The sequence below is a fragment of the Pan paniscus genome, chromosome 3 (genome assembly GCF_029289425.2).
Source record: "Pan paniscus chromosome 3, NHGRI_mPanPan1-v2.0_pri, whole genome shotgun sequence".
In the NCBI taxonomy this organism is placed as follows: Eukaryota; Metazoa; Chordata; class Mammalia; order Primates; family Hominidae; genus Pan; species Pan paniscus.
Window position 1 is genome coordinate 36,972,469 of NC_073252.2, and position 24,198 is coordinate 36,996,666.

Sequence of the window (24,198 nt, forward strand, 5' to 3'; positions counted from 1 at the left end):
TTGAGCAAGTTATTAAAATGTTTCTGGCTTTCAGTTTTCTTATCTTTAAAATGTGGATACATATACATGGATGGAACTAGAGGTGATTATGTTACGTGAAATAAGCCAGTTACAGAAAGATAAACATAGGATGTTCTCTCTCATATGTGAGAGCTAAAAATGTGGATGTCCTGAAGGTCAAGAGTAGAACTGGGATTACCAGAGGCCGGAAAAGCTGGGGAAGAGAGAAGGATGAAGACAAGTTAATTAAGCAGTACAAAAATGCAGTCAGATAGAAAGAATAGGTTGTAGTATTCCATAGTACAGTAAAGAAATTATAGTTAACAATAATGTGTTGTATGTTTCAAAATAGCCAGAAAAAAAAATAATATTCTCAACACAAAAAAAGATGTTTGAGATGATTGATGTTTCAATTACCCTGATTTGATCATTACACATTGTGTATTAGTATCAAAATATCACATGTATCCCCCCAAAAATGCAACAATTGTATATCAATAAAAATAAATGAACTTTTTTTAAAGAGAAAAAAAGTGTGGATACACTTAGACCTTACGTAATAGATTATTTTGCAGACATATGAGTTAATTCCTAAAAATTACTTAGAGCAGAATTCAACACATTAAAAGGACATTATAAATGTTAACTATCATTACTATTGTTTGAAAATTCCTTCCAGGACCAGTATCACAAGTGCATCAATTGCGTTGGGCCTATGCTGGGTTTAATGCTCTGTGGTTGCTGCCTTTAAATTTGTAACAATATTCGAGCAGGGGCCCCATTGTTTTATTTTGCACTGGCCTCCCCAAATTATGTAGTCAGTCCTAGTCACACTTTCAGGAGCTGATCATTACCAGAGTGACTCTGTTTTCTGGGGTAGAAATTCTTTCTTCCCTATCACTAATCTCTCCCTTTCTAGACTACAAGGAAGGACTACTGAAAGAACTTTTACAGATTATAGAACAACACACTTATAAGCAAACCTCATCAGCCCCCCCAAAAGCCTTTCTTTCCCTGTGGTAAGGAAACACAAACCATTCATGTTGATACATTGGATTGCATAACCTTGGTTTTATCACCCAAAGGAAAAGAATACTCATGTCAAAGGAGCATTTGAACATAAGTTGTTTCAGGAGTTACACATGTTTTTTACATTTTGCATAAACCAAGAAATAGATATCAACATTAAGCATTCCTTACATTCTCAAGATCTAAATATGGTTCTAAGTAGAGTTCTAATTAACGTTAGAATTATGCATTGGTGAACTTTGAGTCATGATGGTGCTAGGTGACCTAGTCTCTTTCAATGTCATCGCAGGTCATCTGTGTGGGGAGAAGAGGGTGTTAAAATATATGTAGGGTAGATGGGGGCAAAAGGACAACTGAGTTACCAAAAGAGACCTCGACACCCTCTAAATTTAGAGTATGATTTTTAAGGCACGGACATTTAATATATAAGATGTCTGTTGTCCTGCAGTCTGGAGTGATATTGTCATATTACCTGGCCAGTTGTTAAGGCTTTCTCTTCACACATATGCATCAGGAATATAAATTACTGTGAATCTATATTTTGCCATTAAAATAAGCCTTTGTGTGAAATATCAACATAAATTTTAATTAGCAGTCTACAGGGACTGCTAGACTACTGTAGACTGTAAGAAATTAATTTATAAAGTGAAAAAAAAGGAAAAGAATGTCAAACTCTGACTCCTTCCTGATCTGAATGAACAAGTTTTGTTTTTTGCCCAAATTAACCTAGAGTTCTAACTTTCTGTCTTTCTTTCCTTTTTTTTTTTTTTTTTTTTGAGTTGGAGTCTCGCTCTGTCGCCAGGCTGGAGTGCAGTGGCACAATCTTGGCTCACTGCAACCTCCGCCTCCCAGGTTCAAGCGATTCTTCTGCCTCAGCCTCCCGAGTAGCTGGGATTACAGGCGACCGTCACCGCGCCCGGCTAATTTTTGTATTTTTAGTAGAGACGGGGTTTCACCATGTTAGCCAGGATGGTCTCGATCTCTTGACCTCATGATCCACCTGCCTCAGCCTCCCAAAGTGCTGGGATTACAGGTGTGAGCCACCGTGACAGGCCAGAATTCCAACTTTCTATCACAAAGCTATCAGTAACTGAATAGACGCAGTGGCTTAAGAGTGATGGTAACCTGTAGGTCACCATATTTTGTGCAAGAATTCCTCTTAATATTTTACTATTATGTTGATACTATTATAACAATTAGATAGCTATCATTTCTTGGGCATAAACTATATTCTAGGCACTGGGTAATAACGCTGTAGTTTGGGTGGATTAGATAGCTAGATAGATAATTAAATGCTAGGGCTGCTATAACAATGTACCACAAACTGAATGGTTTAAAGCAACAGAAATGTATTGTTGCACAGTTCTGGAAGCCAGAGACTAATCAACATTCATTGGAATTGATTCTTTCTGAAGGTTATGAGGAACATATCTATTCCAGGCCTCTCTCCTTGGCTTGTAGACGGCGGTCTTCTCCCTGTGGTTCTTGATTGTGTTTCCTGTATGAATGTCTGGGTTTGAATTTTTATTTTTATAAGAACATGAATTGTATGGGATTAGGGGCCCACTCTACTCCAGCATAACCTCATCTTAACCAACACATGTGTAAAAAGCTTTCAAGCAGGCCGGCATGATGGCTCACGTCTGTAATCCCAGCCCTTCGAGAGGCCGAGGCAGGCGGATCACGAGGTCAAGAGATCAAGATCATCCTGGCCAACATGGTGAAACCCCATCTCTACTAAAAATACAAAACTTAGCTGGGCATGGTGGTGCATGCCTGTGGTACCAGCTACTCAGGAGGCTGAGGCAGGAGAATCACTTGAACCCGGGAGATAGAGGTTGCAGTGAGCCAAGATCATGTCACTGCACTCCAGCCTGGCGACAGAGTGAGACTTCATCTAAAAAAATAACCAAAAAAAATCCAAAAAAACAAAAATTCTTTCAAGCAAGGCCACATTCTGAAGTGAAGTAAGTTAGGACTTCAACATGTTAATTTTGGGGGAACACAATTAGCTTATAACAGCTCGCTAGCTTGCTGGCTAGCAAACTAACTGGACAGGCAGATAGATAAAATATCATTTAATTCTCAACAAGCCAATGAGTTTTAAGGAGGCTGAAGAGCATATCCAGTGGCATGCAGCTACTCAAAGTAAATCAGGGGAAGCCTCATGTTTAAACCTTCTGCTATAATCCATTAATTCATTCAGAAAATATTTAATGGGCATCTGCACATGCTGGGCACATTGCTAGTCAAATTTCCTTCAGTTTTCAATTTATGAAGGAAGAGACATAAATTATTCATCTGTTACCCTTTCAGTCATTTAGCTGCTTTCTGTCCTTCTTTGAACAAATAGGATACAGATTCTGCTTAAGGGGAAGTTTATCTTATTAGCAAAACTCAAACATGAAATGTGTGTGATGACAAAGACATTATCAAATTGGTATGGGAGTGTGAAAGATGAAGCAATCAAGTATTCTTCCTGGAAGAGGCAGTAAAGTATGCTCTATCTGTAGAATGCAGACAAACATAGAGCATGAGAAAACCCAGTAAATTATGAGCTGACAGTCCATGAACAGGGCATAATTACATCGGCTTTTGTTAAGTAAATAGGTAATGTGAGTGGAGTGTCACCCTCTTTTCTGAGACTGTCCCTTCAGACTCCAAAGCTGTTATGAAGCAGATTTGTTCTAGGTCCCCTTTAGGAAATATGCTCTCTGCCCTTGAATCAGGAATTGTGATCACTCCGTAGATTAAATCATTGACTCAATTTTGGATTAGTTTTCTCTGCTTTCTGCATAAAGCTTTCACTTCAGATAAAATGAATCTCAACAACATTTCCATCAAGCCTCCAACTCTGGAATTGTCCTTAAATTTATTGGCAAATATTTTTGGAGTAATATCTTCAATGTATAAACATGTGCCAATGTTTGCTTGGATTGTCAATACCTAGAGAGCAGAATCTTCTTATATACTGTGCTGGATGCAGTTGGTTCTACATTCAAATTCCCTTTATCAGCCAAACCTCCTAGCCCCCAGTGAGTAAGTGTTAGCTCACAGCTGCCCACAACTTCTTTTCTAACAAATGACCTCATGCAAAAGGAGCCCTCCACACACACACAGTGAAGACCTCAGTCCATAACTGACTGGCACAGGGATAAAAATGATCTGTCCCCTTGTTTCAAGATAGGACACACTATATGGTACAAGTTGCGCTCTGGACCTTAGCTGGGATGAGATCAAAGCCAGAATCAATGGAAAGTACTTCCTGGCTTAACTTTCTTCTGCTCTACGCTTATGCTTCACTTCCCCTCCCTTAAGAGTAGTTGAACAACAATCCCATCTCAGGATCTGCTCCTAGATAATTACTTGGCTCATGACACGTTTTTATGAAATATTTATTGAACTGAAATTCAAAGCATAGCGATTATCAAAATTACTAGTCTTAACAAAAATCCACCTTAAAGAATAGGAGCATTTATTTTTTATTGCTCTCCTAGGACTGTTTTATAAATAATCTCATTCGCATTACTATTAGCTATGCTTAATGATCTTGCCAGAGTTAATTGAAATAATTTGTCTAAATGTAATGAAGGAAGTAATTTACTTTAAAAACAAAAAGAGAATTTAGTGTACTGTACATTGCCAGGAGGTATGAAGCTCAGTGTAGATTTAAGCATATTTTTTCTGCTTTCTGAAGCATTTATTCTACAGTAAGTAGTCAATGGCCCTAATTTATAGTAAAATGGCTTGAATTGATTTTTATATTAAAAATAATTAAATGATCAATCACAATAACTTGAGAAAGATAAAGTGCAATTTGATTATGTGCAAACCTTATTTATTAACATTCAGCAAATGAAATAGAGCTCCATATTATTACTGGGCCTTATTATGGAAAAAACAGAAGAATGACACATACTGAAATTCAGACATATTCATATCCTCAGTAATTTTTGATAAATAGTAAAGAACAGAAAATCCTGAAGAATCAACATTGATTTCTTTAATATAACAGCCCATTATTTAATTATATTTCCAGATGAAAGTTATTAGTATAATATCAGCACCAATCTTGAACAATTGCATTATATAAATCTATGCCAAGGACAAAAGTAGAGAAGTTGAATTGTTCTTTCTCTGAACATTCTTTCAGTATTTAATCTGCATGTAACATTTAGCACTGGACTACGTATATTGCTATGTATATTCACTCTGGATGAATGAATAAGATAAGTTTTCCTTCAGCAGAGACTTAATCTTATGTCTCTTGATAATTCATTGTCTTGATGTTCTTTTAGAAAGAAATTCAGATAAGTAACTGAGTAATCTAGTTCTAGACACCTCAACTGCATGAAATTTCATATTCTTATCTCTAAAATGGGCACAATGTCAGTCATATCTCTTCTCTATCCAGAATTAGTATGTGGATGATATAAGTAAAAACTCCCTGTAAATTCTAAACTGACGGAAATACTATTTCTCATCACTGGCTCTTCCCCATTAACTTTATCAAATAATCTCTCTTTTTATCTGGAAGGAGATTGATGTTTTCTAGGATTCTCACTCCTTCTGTTGCCTACATGTTCCAAGTCAATCTTCCAAGGCACAGTATTTCTTAAATAAGCACGTGCTTTTTGGAGCCAATACATAATTTACAACACGACGCCTAAATCAAGATAATTTCTGCATTTTAACCCCAAGAAGAAGAAAGTGTAGGTAGTCAATCTGAAAACTCTGTGATCTCTGCAGTTACCCAAATGTTGACATCCTTAGAATATGTTTGTCTGGGTGACTTTCTCAATTAATTCACCAAAAGGCAAGAGTCATTGTATACCCTCAAAGGCTTCATTGCCAGAAAAGTAACCTATATTTGTATAACTTCAATCTTAAGCACTCTATTGTATAGAGCTACACTTAGAAACACTGAAGTTAATATTACAATGGATTTCTTCCTTTAGATCAAGTCAAAAGGAATGAGGTGTGACTGTAATATAAAGCTTACCTACTAAACATAACAGAATTTATACATCCAAATAAACATCATTCTACATACTAAAGTTTGTGACAATGTTTTCATAATTATACAAGACTACACCCTTAATATTATTATTTTTTACCTCTTATTCCAAACATAACTTCAATGATGGTGAGATTTGCTCAAATCATTTTAAAAACTCAACCATTAGAATTGCCTTTTTAAAAAGGACCACTTTATTATATGAGATACATTTCTAAAACGGTGAAACCGCGTCTCTACTAAAAATACAAAAAAAATTAGCCGGGCGTGGTAGCGGGCGCCTGTAGTCCCAGCTACTCGGGACGCTGAGGCAGGAGAATGGCGTGAACCCAGGAGGCGGAGCTTGCAGTGAGCCGAGACCGCGCCACTGCACTCCAGCCTGGGCGACAGAGCGAGACTCCGTCTAAAAAAAAAAAAAAAAAGTTTGTGTTTAGCTTAATAATTACAGAGCAATATCCATGTAACACAATTCCATGAGCTACCATATTTTTATCCATCAAATCTTGATAATATAATCAAGACTGAAAAATAGAATATTACAAATCCCTCCCAAGGTCTCACGTGCTCGTCTCAAATTTCAACATTCTCCCAGCTCTGAAGAATCAGTCACCCTCCAAAACTGTGTAATAATTGATTACTTACTTTTAAATAAATAGTTTTACAATTTATGCATTCATTCCAAAGTAATACCATTCATTTTTAAACCTGTAAATGGATCACATTTGGTTTGTTCTCAGTATTTAGCTACCACAAGCAATACTTTTATAAATATTTTTGTTTATGTATCTTGGTACACATATGCCAGAGTTTCTTTAGAGTATATATATAAAGTGTATATGTATATAAATTATATATGGAAGTATATATACTAAATATACATTTAATTCAATACATATGAAGTATAATTGCTGGTACTATAGAAAATTTATTTCTTCAATTTTACTAGACAGTGACAAACTGGTTTCCAAATTGGTTATTTCAATGCACAATACAATTCCCACATTGCTTCACATCCTCATCAACACTTGCAATTTTCAGATATTTCATTGTTGCCAATCTGGTACGTATGGAATGGCATCTTTTTGTGTGTTCGATTTACACAAACCCAAGGCCCTCTTAAAATATGCAATTGAATAGAGAAATATTTCCTTTAATGTGTGAGAAATTTCTACCTAAGCACATCTTAGAGAAAGTGCAGAAGAAAAATGACAACAACAACAAAAGAAAATCTTTACAGAAACTAGAAAAGAAAAGCAGTAACATTGTTATTACCCTCACAGTAATATCAATGGCACTGATATCAGTCTTCTCTACAGAAACAATAAAAGCCAGAAGAAAATGGAATAATGTACAAAGAAATGAAAGAAATAAGTGTCTTTCCAGAGTTCTATACTCAGCAAAAGCGTATTTCAAAACAAGTGTGAAATAAAAACATTTTCAGATACACAAAAAACTGTATTTCTGGAACCTCACAAAAGTTAGTTACAAGATTATATTGTAGAAAAAGGAAATAATCTTACCTGAAGTATTGAGAGATAAAGAATGAAGAACAAATAAAGTGTTAAAATTTGGGAAAATATAAGTTTATAGTGACTAAACTAAATGATAAAACACTCTATTTAGTGAGGGCTTTGAGTTAGCTTTCTTCCACATGCCCCACAAACAACCAAAAATTTATAAAAAGCTCAGCTTGGTATACACTAAGAGAGTGAATTTCAAAATTCAGTATATGGTACTGTTTTCAGTGAAAGATTGATTTGCACAATGAAATGCTGCTGTTATAAATGACATATTTTCTAAACGATTTTGAAATTTTATTTTACTTATATACAACTGATATTTGATTTTGTATCTCACAATTCTGTTAAATTTACCTTCATTTCTTATTATCTATTTAGTAATTCTAATCATTTATAATTTTTATAGGATAGTGTTCATATCACCTGTAAGTAAAGATATTTTTGTTTTACTATATTTTAATGTTTTCTTTATTTTTCTTGCCTTATTGATCTGGCTAGGACCTCTAATAATGTTAAATTAAAATGTTGATAGCAGGCATTGTCATCTCATTTCCAATCTCAGAAAGAATTCTATCAATATTTACCATTAAGTATTTTCTTACCTAGAGGCTTATGTAGATGACATTTAACAGAAAGTTCCCTTGTTTTTCTGGTTTCTTAGGATTTTTTATTACAAATTAATGTTGAATTGTATCAAATGTTTAAATTGCACCCATTAAAAATTAGTCAAAGATTGCTCTTTTCTTATTCTGTTATAATGGTAAATTACTTTGATTTTCAAAATTGTTTTTTACAAACCTTGTCTTTCTTGTCTAAACTCAATTTGATTATGATGTATTGACTCGTATTGCTAGATAAGCTTGCTAATACTTATCTCAGGATTCTTATTTTCTCTGTGATCATGAATAAAATTGACCTGAATTTTTATTTTTTTCTTAAAGGCCCAAGTTAGCCTTAAGGCAATGCTGACCTCATACAACAATCTAGAAATGTTTCCTCTTTTCTTCCTCTAATGAATTCATGTAAGATTGGTATTATTTTTTCCGTTAAGCCTTAACAGCAAAGCCTTCTGGGCCTAGTGTTTTCTTTTTGGGAAAACATTTACTTATTTTTGTTTCTGTGAGAAGGTTTTAATTGTCATTTCTTGTTATCAGTTTTAGAATTATGTTTCCTAATTTATTCTTACATTAATTTTATAAATTCTCAAAATTTGGCCATTTCATCAATTTTTAAAATATTTTTGGGTGCAATTTTGTTAAGAATATCACCTGATGACCACTTTGTGGTCTCAATGTTGTCTTCTTTTATATTTCTAATATTAGTTGTTTGTGCTTTTTTTCCTTATCTCTTGAGCAGTTTTTATAAGGTTAAGCAATTTTGTTTGTGCAGAACAAAATTCTGACTTTGTTTACTTTCTCTACTATAATGTTTTCCCTATATCAACTTATATTTTTGTTTCTTTCTACATTCATGGAGTTATTTTGTTCTTCTGTTTTTGCTTTTTAAGATACTTAGAACATTAATTTCAACCATTTGTCTCTTCAAACACATACAATACAATAATCTTCCCTCTAAGCAGAGTTTTAATCATATCGTTCAAGTCATACTTTTATTATCACTCAGTTCAAAATGTTTTCCAATTCCCATTGTTGTAATTTCTTTGATCCATGGGTTACTTATTCTTTATTTTTTACTTATTTATTTTTCATTTTTAAGTTCAGGGGTCCAAGTGCAGGTTTTTTATATAGGTAAACTTGTGTCATGGGAGTTTGTTGTATAGATTATTTTATCACACAGGTTTTAAGCCTAATAACTGTAAGTTGTTTTTCTTGGTGCTCTCACTCCTCCCACCTTCCACCTTCTGAAGCACCCCAGTGTGTATTGTTCTCCTCTATGTTTCTATGTGTTCTCAACATTTAGCTCCCACTTATAAGTGAGAACATGTGGTATTTGGTTTTCTGTTCCTGAGTTAGTTTGCTGAAGATAATGGCCTCCAGCTCCATTCATGTCCCTGCAAAGAACATGACCTCCTTCCTTTTTATGTCTGCATAGTATTCCGTGGTGTATATGTGTCACGTTTTCTTTATCCAGTCTATTATTGATGAGGTTTTAGGTCGACTAGATGTCTTCGCTCTTGTGAACAGGTCTGCAATGAACATACGTGAGCAAATGTTTTTTATAATAGAATGATTTATATTCCTTTGGGTATATACCCAGTAATGGGATTGCTGGGTCGAATAATATTTCTGTCTTTAGGTCTTTGAGGAATCACCACACTGTTTTCCACCATGACTAAACTAATTTACACTCCCATAAAGAGGGTATAAGCATTCCTTTTTCTCCACAACCTCGCCAGCATCTGTTATTTTTTGACTTTTTAGTAATAGCCATTCTGGCTGGTGTTAGATGATATCCCAGTGTGGTTTTGATTTGCATTTCTCTAATAAGCAGTGATGTCAAGCTTTTTTTCATGGTTGTTGGCCTCATGTATGTCTTCTTTTGAAGAGTATCTGTTCATGTCCTTTGCCTGTTTTTTTCTTGAAATTTGTTTAAGTTCTTTATAGATGCTGGATATTAGACCTTTGTCAGATGCATAGTTTGCAAAAGTTTTCTTCATTCTGTAAGTTGTCTGTTTATTCTGTTGATAGTTTCATTTGCTGTGCAGAAGCTCTTTAGTTTAATTAGATTCCATCTGTCAACTTTTGCTTTTGTTGCAACTGCTTTTGGCATTTTCATCATGAAATCTTTGCCCATACTGATGTCATGAATGGTATTGTTTAGATTGTCTTCTAGTTTTTATAGTTGTAGGCTTTACATTTAAGTTTTTAATCCATCTTGAGTTAATATTTGTATATGGTATAAGGAAGAGTTCCAGTTTCAATTTTCTGTATTTGGCTAGCCAGTTATCCCAGCACCATTTATCGAATAGGGAATCCTTTCCCCATTGCTTGTTTTTGTCAGGTTTGTCGAAGATCAGATAGCTGTAGGTATGCAGTCTTATTTCTGAGTCTCTATTCTGTTCCATTGGTCTATGTTTCTGTTCTTGTACCAATACCATGTTGTTTTGGTGACTGTAGCCCTGTGCTATAGTTTGAAGTCAGGTAGCATGATGTCTTTAGCTTTGTTCTTTTTATTTAGTATTGCTTTGGCTATTTGGGCCAAGTTTTCTCCAGTTCTTTGAAGAATGTCAATGGTAGTTTAATGGGAATAGCATTGAATCTATAAATTGCTTTAGGCAGTATGGCCATTTTAATGATATTGATTCTTCCTCTCCATGAACAAATCCATGGGTTGTTTAAAAGCTTATTGTTTAATTTCAACATAGGTAGTCTTTAGGTAACTTTATTTTGTTTAATTTTAGCTTAGTTCAGCTATGTCAGAGGATATACTCTATATGATTTTATTCTTTCAGTACTTGTGGAGAATTGCTTTATGGCTTAACATATAGTTAATCTTGGTAATGTTACACATGCACTTGAAAATATTGTATATTTTGTCATTTGAGGGAACAGTCAAGTTTGTTAATGATGTAATTCATATGTTCTACATTTTGCTATTTTTTTGTCTATTTGTCTTATTCTTTATTGAGATAGATAGATTTTAAAATCTCCATTAGAGCATGTATCTATTTATTTTTATGGATTATAAAGGTTTAAGGATCTGTTATTAAGAGCACAGTTTCTTCAACTTATTTTCTTTCATCTTCACACTTTTAGGTTGTCTTTATATTTCTGTAAGTAGCATAAAGATGGATTTTATTTTTTATAAAGTTTGCCAATACCTGTCTTTTAACTGATGCATTTTATCTATTTATGTCATTATAATTAATTCTATTTTGAGTTTATATATATTATTCTACACTCTATTTTTCATTTGTTTCTCTTCTGTTCTTTTTCTCTTTTTGCAAATATTTTTAGATTAATTGATTATTTTTTAGTATTACATTTTCCCATCTCTATTTCTGGTACATTTCTACCAAATAATCCTGCTTATATTTTGACAGATATTGAATTTGATTTATAGAGAAGGAGAGATTGAGAAGTCAATAAGAGCAAATGTAGTATCTTCAAATATATGGGCCCCTAAACCACAAACACAAAATGTCTCTGTGTTTACTTAATCTTTAATTTCTGTCAACAATATTTTATAGTTTAAGTGAACAAGTTTAACACTTTTTTGTTAAATTTATTTCTATGCATTTTATACTATTGTAATGGGATAATTTTCTTTATTTCATTTTAAAATTGTCCATTGCTGGCAGAAGAAAATAATTTTTGTACATTAATTTTTATCTTATGATTTGGACAATTATTGGTTCTAGTAATTTTCTGCAGATACCATTGAATTTTCTACATAGGGAATCATGTCTTCTCTAGATAAAGACAGTTTTACTTCTTTCTTTAAAAATGGAGATTTGTAATTTTTCTTTGCTTCCTTCCTTTTTTCCTTCTTGTACTATACATGACAATGTTGAACAGAAGAGGCCATAATGGACATCTTTGCCTTGTTCCTTTTCTTGGAGAGGGATGGGGCAATGGTTATTTTTTCACTATTAAGAATGCTGATAGCTGTGTTTGTTTGGTTTGGTTTGGTTTGGTTTGGTTTGGTTTGGTTTGGTTTGTAGATGCCCATAATCTGGTTGAAGAAGTTCCCTTGTATTACTAGTTTGTTGAGAGGTTTTATTATGAATGAGTGCTGGGTATTGTCGACAGTTTGTTATGCTTCTCTTGAAGTATCATGTGATTTTTGTCCTTATTCTGTTAGTATGGTCTATTTTATTAATTAATTTTATGTCAAACAAGTTTTGCATTCAGGGATAAATTCCATTGTTGAATTCTCTTTATATGTTGCTGGATTTGATTTGCTAATATTTTGTTAAGGATATTTGAATATTCATGATGAATATTTGTCTATATGTTTCTCTCTCTCTTTTTTTTTAAATGTCTTTGTCCAGCTTTGTTACCAGCCTATTCTTGGCCTTATAGAATGAAGTAAGAAATGTTTTCTTCTTCTATATGTTTTAAGAGATTGTACAAGATTGGTATTATTTCTTCCAATATTTCATAGAATTTAACGTACACAAAAGATGAGCCTTAGGCTTTCTTTAAAGGAAGAATTTTAATCTCAATTTTTTTTCTTGTTGTAAGTCTATTCAGAATTTCCATTTTTTCTAGAGTCAGTTTTGGAAATTGGCATCATGAAAAAGAAATTGTTCAATTTTATCTAAGATGTCTAATTCATGACTTAAAATTCTATATAGTATTAAAATTATTTTAATTGCTATACGATTGTAGTAATGTCTCTCTTTTAATTTTCATTTTATTAATCTGTTGCTTCTTTCTTCTTTTACTTGGTTAGAATAAATGATAGTTTGTCAATTTTCTTGATCTTTTCAAAGTTTCATTGACTATGTATTCTGCTTCATTAATTTCGTCTCTAATCATTAATATTTCCTTCCTCTTTTTAAAACATAATTTCAACTTATATACTGTATTTAGGGATTACATGTGCAGGTTTGTTACATTAGTTTATTGCTCAATGTGCTAAGGTTTGTGGTACAAATGATCCCTTCACACAGGTAGGGAGCATAGTACCTAATAGGTAGTTTTTCAGCCCCGACACTCCTGCCTCTTTCCCCTCTCTAGTGTCTATTGTTCCCATGTTTATATCCATGTGTACTCAATATTTAGCTTAGATTTATAAGAGAGCATGCGGTATTTGGTTTTCTATGCCTGCATTAATTTGATTATACTTCCTATTGGTTACTTTGCAGTTTGTTTGTTTTCTAGTTTCTGAAAGTAAAAACTTAGATTATTGATTTGAGACTTTTCTTTTTTTATTTTACAGGTCTCGAAAGCTATTCACATATATTGTGATATAAATTTCTCTCTAAGTGCTGATTTAGCTACATCTATAAATTTTGGTATTCTGTGCTTTATTTTCACTGAGATTATATTACCCTCTAAATTTTCTTAAAATTTCTTATTTGACATACCTATTAATATTTCTTAAAGTATATTTGTTAGATGTTAAAATAGTAACTTCAGTTTCTATTCAACTTCTCTTTTGGTTACTATTTGCATGGTACATTTTTGTATTCTTTTAATATCAATATATTTATGTGTTTGAATTTAGAAAGTATGTCTTGTAAATATTATAAATTGGCTTTTGCTTTTTGTATTCATTTTGACAGTCTCTGTCATTTTATTGAGGTGTTTAGAACCCTCACATTTAATTTGATATGGTTAGCTTTATATTTGCCATTTGGCTATATGTTTTCTATGTTTCTGTCTTTTTTCTTTCCCCTTTTTTCTTTATTCTATTATTTTGTGTTAAACAAATACATTCTAAGAAATCTATAAAATAGGAAAATATGATTCATTTTTCACTGTGTTTTGAAAAATAAATGTGAGTGTATGGCTAAAAATTTATAGTATTATTTTGAATCAGGTCTAGTTGACCTATCTAATTACTTTGGGGGTTGGTTTTTTTCTAGTGTTTTAAGAAGAAAACTTAGATTATTAATCAGAAAATTTTCTTTTTTCTGATATAGGTGTTGAAAGATGTTAAAATTTATGTCATAAATTTTATATCATCTGTATAAATTTATATCATGTATGAAATTCTCTATATGTTCCAACACTTACATCTTCCTGTGTGCCTGTAATCATGCCATTCTAAGTAAAAAGAGCAAAGCTAGAGGCATTATATTATATGATTTCAAAATATACTACAAACTATAAACCAAAACAGCATAATATTGATAATAAAACAGACACATAGACCAATTAAACAGAATAGAGAACCCAGAAATAAATTCACATATTTATAGACAACTTATTTTTTACAAATACACCAAGAACATACATTGGGGAAAGCACACTTCTTTGTTAAATGATGATGGGAATACTGGATATCTATATGCAGGAGAGTAAAACTAGACCCCTATCTCTCACCCTATACAAAAATCAACTAAAAATGGATTAAAGACTTAAATCTAAGACTAGTAACTATAAAGTTACTAGAAGAAAACATAGTAGATACAATTTAGCATATTTGTCTGAACAAAGACTTTATGGCTAGAACTTCAAAAGCATTGGCAATAAAACCAAATATAGACGAATATTAAACTAAAAAGCTTCTGCACAGGGAGGGAAACAATCAAAAGAGTGAAGACAGAACCTGTAGAATGAGAGAAAATATTTGGAATCTATTCATCTGACAAGGCACTAATATTCAGAATATACAAGGAATCCAAACAACTCAATAGCAAACAAACAAACAAACAAACAGTCTTACCAAGAAGAGGGCAAGGGATCTGAAGAGATTTCTCAAAAGAAGACAAACAATGACTGACGGGTATATGAATAAATGCTCAATATCACTTATCATCAGGTAAGTGCAAATCAAACCACGATGAAATATTATCTCACTCCAGTTAAATGGTTACCATCAAAAAGATGGAAAAAAAATGACAAATGTTGGTGAGGATGCAGAGAAAGGGTAACTTTGCCCAATGTTCATGGAAATGTAAATTGGTATAGCCACATGGCAAAGAGTGTTGTGGTTTCTCAAAGAACTAAAAAGAGAGAAAAGGAAGAGCAAGATGGCAACAGAAGGCCCCATTTATTGCGCCCCCTTCACAGGAACATCAAATTTAACCGCTAGCTACACAAAAAAATCACCTTCTTAAGAAATAAAAATCAAGTGAACACTCACAGTACCTGGTGTTAATTTCATATCACTGATAGAGGCACTGACGAGGGTCAAAAAGACTGTCTTGAATTGCCAATATCACCCCTCCCTGAGCCCAACCACACCATGGCCACATGGTACAGAGAAATCTACGCAACTGGGAGAAGGAAAGTGCAGCAAATGGACTTCTATTAAAATCAGTGCTGCCCTGTCACAGTGGAAGGCAAAATCAGACTGAACTCAGCTGATGCCTGCCCATGAAGGGAACATTCAGACCAGCCTAGCCATAGGGGAATAATCCATTCCAGTGGTTGAAACTTCAGTTCGGGCAGGTCTCACCATCACAGGCTGAAGTGCTCTGGGGCATTAAATAAACTTAAAAGGCAATGTAGGCCAAAGAGACTACAAGTCCTAGTACTAAGCTATGCTCAGAGCCAGTAGACTTGGGGTGCACATGGCTTACTAGACACCAACCACAGCAGCTAAAGAAGTGTTTGTGCCATTTCTACCCCAACCCCAAGGAGCACAACTCTCAGCTCTAAAAGATACCCTTTGCTTTCATTTGAAGAGAGGAGAGGGAATGGTAAAGAGGATTTTTGTCTTGCATCTTGGAGATCAGCTCAGCCACAGTACAACAGGACACTGGATAGAGTTGTTAGGCCCCCATTATAGGACCTAGCTCCTGGACAACATATATAGACACACCCTGGGTCAGAAGCAACCTGCTGCCTTGAAGGGAAGGACCAAATCTTGGCAGAATCCATCAAATGCTGACTAAAGAGCCCTTGAGCTCGGAATAACCAGCAGCAATACTCAGGTAGAACACTATGGGCCTTGGATGAGACTTTTAGATATGCTGGGTTTAGGTTGTGGCTACAGTTAGAGACTCCTTCTGCTTGAGAAAAGCAGAGAAAAATGTAAAGGGGACTTCGTCTTGCAGCTTAGGTACCATCTTGGTTACAGTGGAGTAGAACACCAAGTGGATTCTTCTATTCAAGGCCCTGGCAATTGGATGGCATTTCTGGACCTGCCCTGGTCCAGAAGGAAGCCCACTGTCCTGATGGGTGAGTCCTAGGCCTGCTAGCATCCACCACAGGCTGACTGAAGAGATCTTGGGTATTAAGTGTATATTGAAAGTAGCCTAGCTAAACTCCCTGTGGGCTTGTGGTGGTGGTGGCCACAGAGTATGGTTCCTCTGCCTGTGGAAAGGGAGAGGAACAGTGAAAAGGACGTGTCTTGTGACTTGAGGACCTGATCAGCCAGAGTAGAATAGAACTCCAGGTAGCCTTCTAAGGTTTTTGACTCTAGTCCCTAACTTCAGAATGGCATCTGTAGACCCACCCAGGGCCTAGGGAACTCATCAATCTCAAGGAAAGGACAAAAGCCTGGATAGCTTTGTTACCAGCTAATTGTAGAGCCCTGAGACATTGAGCAAACATAGGTAGTAGCCAGGTAGTGGTTGCAGGGAGCCTTGGGTGATACCCAGTGCTGTGCTGGCTTCAGGCCTGACACAGCACAGTCACAGTGGTGGTGGCCACAAGAGTGCTTGTGTCACCCACCTCCAACCCCAAACATCTCAGCAGAGAGAGAAACTCTATTTGTTTGGGAGAAAGTAAGAGAAGAAAACAAGAGTCTTTGCCTGGTAACCCAGAGAATTCTAGTTCTTATCCAAGATCACCAACGTGATACCTCAACAAATCTGCAACAACCATAGCATTAGTGGGCTTGGGGTGCACTTTAATGCAGATATGGATTAGATCAGATCACCCAAGTCCTTTGGAATACCTGGAAAGCCTTCTCAAGAAGGATGGGTACAAACACAGAATGAAAAAACTAAAATGAATACCTAACTCTTCAATGCCCAAACACCAACAAACAGCCACAAGTATTAAGACCATCCAGAAAAGCGTAATGTCACAAAATGAACTCAATAAGGCACCATAGACCAATCCTGAAGAGACAGAGATATGTGCCCTTTCAGAAAGAGAATTCAAAATAGTTGTGTTGAGTAAACTCAAATAAATTCAAGATAACACAGAGAAGGAATTCAGAATTCTATCAGATAAATTTAACAAGGAGATTAAAATAATTAAAAAGGATCAAGCAGAAATTCTGGAGTTAAAGAATGCAATTGACATACTGGAGAATACATCAGAGTTTCTTAGTAGCAGGATTAATGAAGCAGAGGAAAGAATTAGTGAGCTTGAAGACAGGCTATTTGAAATTACACAGTCATAGGAGACAAAAAAAGAAAAGAAACAAAAAAGAATCAAGCATGCCTACAAGATCTAGAAAATACCCTCAAAGGGGCAAATGTAAGAATTATTGTCTTAAAGAGGAGATAGAGAAAGAGATAGGGGTACTAACTTTATTCAAAGGGATATTAGAGAACTTCCCAAACCTACAGAAAGATGTCAATAGCCAAGAGCAAGTAGGTTATAGAACACTCAGCAGATTTAACCCAAAGAAGATTGCCTCAAGGCATTTAATAATCAGACTTCCATAGGTCAAAGATAAAGAAAGAATTCTAAAAGTAGCAAGAGAGAAGAAACAAATAACATACAATGGAGCTCCAATATGTCTGGCAGCAGACTTTTCAATGGAAACATAGGCCAAGAGTGCATGGCATGATATATTTAAAATGCTGAATGAAAAAACGTTTACCATACAGTAGTATATCCAGCAAAAATATCTTTCAAACATGAAGGAGATATAAAAACTTCCCCAGACAAACAAAAGCTGAGGGATTTAATAAACACCAGACCTGCCCTACAAGAAATGCTAAAGGAAGTACTTCAATCAGAAAATAAAAGGATATTAATGGACAATAAGGCATCATCTGAAGGTACAAAATTCACTGGCAATAGTATTGTATTAGTCAGCATTCTCTTATATATATGAAAGTTTATTCAGTATTAACTTACACAATCACAAGGTCCCAAAATAGGCTGTCTGCAAGCTAAGGAGCAAGGAGAGCCCATCCAAGTCCCAAAACTGAAGAACTTGGAGTCCCATGTTTCAGGGCAAGAAGCATCCAGCACAGGAGAAAAATGTAGGCTGGGAGGCTAGCCCCATCTGTCTTTCACGTTTTTCTGCCTGCTTTTTCTTTGCTGGCAGCTGATTAGATTGTGCCTACCAGATTAAGGATGGACCTACCTTTCCCAGCCCACTGACTCAAATGTTAATCTCTTTTGGCAACACCCTCACAGACACACCCAGGATCAATACATTGTATCCTTCAATCCAACCAAGTTGACACTCAGTATTAACCATCACAGTATATACGCAGAAAAGCAAAGAATATTATAGCACTGCAACTGTGGTATGTAAACTGTGGTATGTGGTACTCTGATCTTAAGTAGACAGACTAAAAAAAAATGAAGCAATCAAAAATAACTGCAGCAACTTTTCAAGACCTAGGTAGTACAATAAGGTATAAATAGAAACAACAACATTTTAAAAGTTGGGGACAAAGTTACAGCATAGAGTTTTTGTTAGGTTTCTTTTTGCTTGTTTGTCTATGCAAGCAGTGTTGTTAACAGCTTAAAAGAATAGGTTTTAAGATGGTATTTGCAAGCCTCATGGCAACCTAAAAATTAAAAATCATACAACAGACACACAAAATTAAAAGCAAGAAATGAAGTCATGCCACTAAAGAAAATTACCTTCACTAAAATAAGACAGGAAGGAAATAAAGAAGGAAAAGAAGACCACAAAACAACCAGATAAAAAAATAATGAAATGGTAAGAGTAAGTCCTTATTTATTAATAATAACATTGAATATAAATGAACTAAACTCCAATAAAAAATATCGAGTGGCTGAATGGAAGGTATAAAAAAGAAAACCCATGATATTTTGCCTTCAAGAAACACACAATCTATAGACACACATAGACTGAAAATAAAGGGATAGAAAAAGATACTCTATTCCAGTGGAAATCAAAAAAGAGCAGGAGCTGCTACACTCATATCTCACAAAATATATTTTAATACAAGAACTATAAGAGAAAAAGTCATTATATAACATAAAGGAGTCAATTCAACAAGAGGATATAACAATTGTAATAATATTTACCCAACACTGCAGCTCCCAGGTATGTAAAACAAATATTTAAGCTAAGGAAAGAGATAGATGCCAATACAATAATTTTGCCATTGCAAACAATGGTGAAAACAGCAATTACTTTTGCACCAACCTAATAAATGCATGTAAATTGGAAAAGAAGAAGTCAAATTATCCTTGTTTGCAGATGATATAATATTATATTTGGAAAAACCTAAAGACTCCATCAAAAAACTATTAGAACTGATAAAGTTAGTGAAGTTCAGGATACAAAATTAACACACAAAAGTCCATAGTGTTTCTGCAAGCCAACAGTGAGCAATCTGAAACAAAAATTAAGAGTGTAATTCCATTTTTAATACCTATAAATAAATTTAAGTACCCAGGAATTAAGAAAGAAAGATGTGAAAGATCTCTACAATGAAAACTATAAAACACTAATAAAAGAAATTGAATAGGCCACAGTAAAATGGATATTCCATGTTCATGGATTCGAAGAATCAATATTATTATTTTTTATTTTATTTTATTTTTTATTCTGAGGGTTCATTATTATTATTATTATTATTATTATTATCATTATTATTATTATACCTTAAGTTCTAGGGTACATGTGCACAATGTGCAGGTTTGATACTTAGGTATACATGTGCCATGCTGGTTTGCTGCACCCATCAAATCATCATTTACATTGGGTATTTCTCCTAATGCTATCCCTCCCCCCTCCCTCCGCCCCCACAACAGGTCCCAGTGTGTGATGTTCCCCGTCCTGTGTCCAAGTGTTCTCATTGTTCAATTCCCTCCTGTGAGTGAGAACATGCAGTGTTTGGTTTTCTGTCCTTGTGATAGTTTGCTGAGAATAATGGTTTCCAGCTTCATCTATGTCCCTGCAAAGGACATGAACTCATCCATTTTTATGGATGCATAGTATTCCATGGTGTATATGTGCCACATTTTCTTAATCCAGTCTATCATTGATGGACATCTGGGTTGGTTCCAAGTCTTTGCTATTGTGAATAGTGCTGCAATAAACATACATGTGCATGTGTCTTTATAGTAGCATGATTTATAATCCTTTGGGTATATACCCAGTAATGGGATCACTGCGTCAAATGGTAATTCTAGTTCTAGATCCTTGAGGAATCGCCACACTGCCTTCCACAATAGTCGAACTAATTTACACTCCCACCAACAGAGTAAAAGCATTCCCATTTCTCCTCATCCTCTCCAGCATCTGTTGTTTCCTGACTTTTTAATGATTGCCATTCTAACTGGTGTGAGATGGTATCTCATTGTGGTTTTGATTTGCATTCTCTGATGACCAGTGATGATGAGCATTGTTTCATGTGTCTGCATAGATGTCTTCTTTTGAGAAGTGTCTGTTCATGTCCTTTGCCCACTTTTTGATGGGGTTGTTTGCTTTTTTCTTGTAAATTTGTTTGAGTTCTTTGTAGATTCTGGATATTAGCCCTTTGTCAGATGGGTAGATTACAAAAATTTTCTCCCATTCTGTAGATTGCCTGTTTACTCTGATGGTAGTTTCTTTTGCCATGCAGAAGCTCTTTAGTTTAATTAGATCCCATTTGTCTATTTTGGCTTTTGTTGCCATTGCTTTTGGTATTTTAGACATGAAGTCCTTGCTCATGCCAAAGTCCTGAATGGTATTGCCTATGTTTTCTTCTAGGGTGTTTACAGTTTTAGGTCTAACATTTAACTCTTTAATCCATCTTTAATTAATTTTTGTAAAAGGTGTAAGGAACGCATCCTGTTTCACCTTTCTACATATGGCTAGCCAGTTTTCCAGGCACCATTTATTAAATAGGGAATCCTTTCCCCATTTCTTGTTTTTGTCAGGTTTGTCAAAGATCAGATGGTTAGAGATGTGTGGTGTTATTTCTGAGGCCTCTGTTCTGTTCCATTGGTCTATATATCTATTCTGGTACTAGTACCATGCTGTTTTGCTTACTGTAGCCTTGTAGTATAGTTTGAAGTCAAGTAGTGTGATGCCTCCAGCTTCGTTCTTTTTGCTTACAATTGTCTTGAATGCGGGCTCTTTTTTGGTTCCATATGAACTTTAAAGTAGTTTTTTGCAATTCTGTGAAGAAAGTCATTGGTAGTGTGATAGGGATGGCATTGAATCTATAAATTACTTTGGGCAGTATGGCCAGTTTCAAGATATTAATTCTTCCTATCCATAAGCATGGAATATTCTTCCATTTGTTTGTGTCCTGTTTTATTTCATTGAGCAGTGGTGTGTAGTTCTCCTTGAAGAGGTCCGTCACATCCCTTGTAAGTTGGCTTCCTAGGTATTTTCTCTTTGTAGCAATTGTGAATGGGAGTTCACTCATGATTTGGCTCTCCATTTTTCTGTTAATGGTGTATAGGAATGTTTGTGACTTTTGCACATTGATTTTGTATCCTGAGACTTTGCTGAAGTTGCTTATCAGCTTAAGGAGATTTTGGGCTGAGACGATGGGGTTTTCTAAATATACAATGATGTCATCTGCAAACAGGGACAATTTGACTTCCTCTTTTCCTAATTGAATACCCTTTATTTCTTTCTCTTGCCTGATTGCCCTGGCCAGAACTTCCAACACTATGTTGAATAGGAATGGTGAGAGAAGGCATCCTTGTCCTGTGCCGGTTTTCAAAGGGAATGCTTCCAGTTTTTGCCCATTCAGCATGATATTGGCTGTGGGTTTGTCATAAATAATCTTATTATTTTGAGATAGGTTCCATCAATACCTAGTTTATTGAGAGTTTTTAGCATGAAGTGCTGTTGAATTTAGTCGAAGGCCTTTTCTGCATCCATTGAGATAATCATGTGGTTTTTGTTGTTGGTTCTGTTTATGTGATGGATTACATTTATTGATTTGCATATGTTGAACCAGACTTGCATCCCAGGGATAAAGCTGACTTGATCATGGTGGATAAGCTTTTTCATGTGCTGCTGGATTCGGTTTGCCAGTATTTCATTGAGGATTTTCGCATTGATGTTCGTCAGGGATATTGGTCTAAAATTCTCTTTTTTTATTGTGTCTCTGCCAGGCTTTGGTATAAGAATGATGCTGGGCTCATAAAATGAGTTAGGGAGGATTCCGTTTTTCTATTGATTGGAATAGTTTCAGAAGGAATGGTACCAGCTCCTCTTTGTCCCTCTGGTAGAATTTGGCTGTGAATCCCTCTGGTCCTGGACTTTTTTTGCTTGGTAGGCTATTAATTATTGCCTCAATTTCAGAGCCTGTTACTGGTCTATTCAGAGATTCCACTTCTTCCTGGTTTAGTCTTGGGATGGTGCATGTGTCCAGGAATTTATCCATTTCTTCTAGGTTTTTTAGTTTATTTGCATAGAGGTGTTTAGAGTATTCTCGGATGGTAGTTTGTATTTCTGTGGGATCGGTGGTGATATCCCCTTTATTATTTTTTATTGTATCTATTTAGAAGAGTTAATATTATTAAAATGTCCCCACTGCCTAATGCAATCTACAGATTCAATGGAATTTCTATTAAAATACCAATGACATTTTTCACAAAAATAAAAAAAAAATCCTAAAAATGTATGTGTAATAATAAAAGACTCCAAAAAGCCAAAGTTATCCTTAGCAAAAAGAAAATCTTTTTTTATACCTGTTTTCCATTTGTATGTCTTCTTATATCTTCTTATTCTGAAAGAAGAACATTACCTGACCTCAGATTATACTACAGGGCTACAGTAACCAAAATGGCATGGTACTGCCATAAAAACAAACACATATATCAGGGGTTCACAATGGCGAACACAGGAATAAATTCATATACTTACAGCAAACTTATTTTTGACAAAGGTGCCAAGAACATAGATTGGGGAAAGGACAGTCTTATCAATAAATGGAGCTGGGAAACTGAATATTCATATTCAAAAGAATGAAACTAGAAAGCTATCTTGTGTGTAAAAAGTCAAATCAAGAAGGATTGAAGACTTAAACCTAAGACCTTATACTATAAAACTACTAAAAGAAAACATTGGAGAAACTCTCTAAGACATTGGAACGGGCAAGGATTTCTTGAGCAATAACCCACAAGCACATGCAACCAAAGTGAAACTGAACAAATGGCATCACATCGAGTTAAAAGGATTCTGCTCAGCAAAGGAAACAATCAACAAAGTAAAGAGACAACCCACACAATGGGAGAAAATATTTTCAAACTACCCGTCTGACAATTAATTAATAACCAGAATGTATAAGGAGCTCAAATAAGTCTATAGGAAAAATCTAATAATCTGATTTTCTAAATGAGCAAAAGATCTGAATAGATATTTATCAAAAGAAGACATACAAATGGCAAACAGATATATAAAAAGATGCTCATCATCACTGATGATCAGAGAAATGCAAATCAAAACTACAGTGAGATATTACCTCACCCAGTTAAAATGGCATTCATCTAAAAGATAGACAATGACAAATGCTGGTAAGGATGTGGAGAAAAAGGAATTTTTATTTTTTTAATGTTTAATTTTTAATTTTTGTGGGTACATAGCAGGTATATATATTTATGGGTTACATGAGATATTTTGACATAGACATGCAATACCAAGTAATCACATCACGGTAAATGTGATATTCTTCACCTCAAGCATTGATCCTTTGTGTTGCAGACATTCCAATTATACTCTTTTAGTTATCATCCACTATTGGTGAGAATTCAAATTGTACAACCACTATGGGGAACAGTTTGGAGCTTTTTCAAAAATCTAAAAATGGAGCTACTGCATGATTCAGCAATCCCACTGTGAGGTATACAGCCAAAAGAAATAAAATTAGTATATCAAAGAGATATCTGCACTCACATGATTACTGCAGCACTATTCAACACAGCCACACTTTGGGAG